We start from the raw sequence: 1,447 nt of genomic DNA on the forward strand, positions 1-1,447 counted from the left end.
ACAGTGTTGTTCAGGGGTCAGTCATTGTCAGGGTGGGAGTTATTTATGTGTGTGAATATGTGGATGGGGTGGTGCATATGTTACATGTTACATTCAGCTAGTATGATAATGCTTAAATGTTTTTGGTTTAATGTGCCTTTGTTATTTAATTTATTAAGCCAATGCAATGTTTCGGTTGTCTAGTTGTTTTGCCTTGGTCAATGATCTGAGAATCGATTGCTTTGGTCTAGGAATGTTTTTTGGTTCAGGTAAAACATTTCGAGTTTCTCTCTCTGTTTTGGACGAGTGTTGAAAAAGTAAAGAGCATTGAGCTTGACGAAGGAATTTATGACTGACTCTGTGGTTATTTCTAAGTAATTTAGAGGTATAACACATATTATGTATGTTAGCATACCTACATCAGTCTCTAAGCAGGAACACAGGAACCCACCGATTCTCTTATTGAAAAAACACTGGATTATATGAAATGTATAAATGTTTTTGTTTGTCGCCTTGTATTATTGTTACATTGACAGACATTGTTGATTTGTGACTGGACGACAACATTTATGCAACCGTGTATGGATGTGCTCCTTGACTGTCAATACTGATGCTTCTGGCCCGGTGTACGTGCCGTCAATAAATTGAGTATTCAATTTATCTCTCCACGCCTGTGAGAGGACAGTATATCTAATTAAAATGGAGGTTGTAAATCCCGTATTTTATTGCTCTCGCTCGGGTAGTAAATAAGTTTGAGTGAGGGTTATACAAGTGCATTTTTTTTTCTTCCTCCTCCGTGAACCACTGAAAAGAATTTAGTGAGTCCAGTAATATTGTCCTGTGATGAAACCCATTCATGGCCACTTTCCCTTCTTTTCTCAGTAGGCTCCGAGGGCCAGCCACTGAATGCACAGGGCACTTTGAAAGGGAGCCAGATTGGATTGCACTTCCAGTCTCAAGGCAAATCTACTTAAATGTCAGAGCAGTTACAAGAATTGTATGTTGTTTTTTTTTCAGTTCCATTAGACGCACACACACTCTCACACACTCTCACACACCCTTACCTGTATGTATTCAGTGTTGCATTAAAGTGCAGTGCATGACATCAGGGGGGCCGTCTTAGAAAAGCCTGCAGAAAAAGAGAGCAGGGGGGGAAAACATGCTCAGTTCAGTGCATCATCAATCAATCACATCGGCCCATTCATACTACACAGTCAGAATGAGCAGGACACACACTTGTAAATCATCAGCTTCAATTCCTACTTATTCCATCACTTGCATTAGGGTTCATCACAGTCACACAACAACCCTCCCACACACACAGAGACACACACAAACAAACACACCAGCAATCCACACAAACACACACATACACACCAGTGTTTCCCCTAGGTTTACAGCTTAGGGGGGGGGGGGGGGGGGGGGACGGCGGCAGGGGCGCGGCGCGATGCACCGCGGCGGCGGACGC

This window comes from Sprattus sprattus (assembly GCF_963457725.1).
Source record: "Sprattus sprattus genome assembly, chromosome: 20".
NCBI classification, from domain to species: domain Eukaryota; kingdom Metazoa; phylum Chordata; class Actinopteri; order Clupeiformes; family Clupeidae; genus Sprattus; species Sprattus sprattus.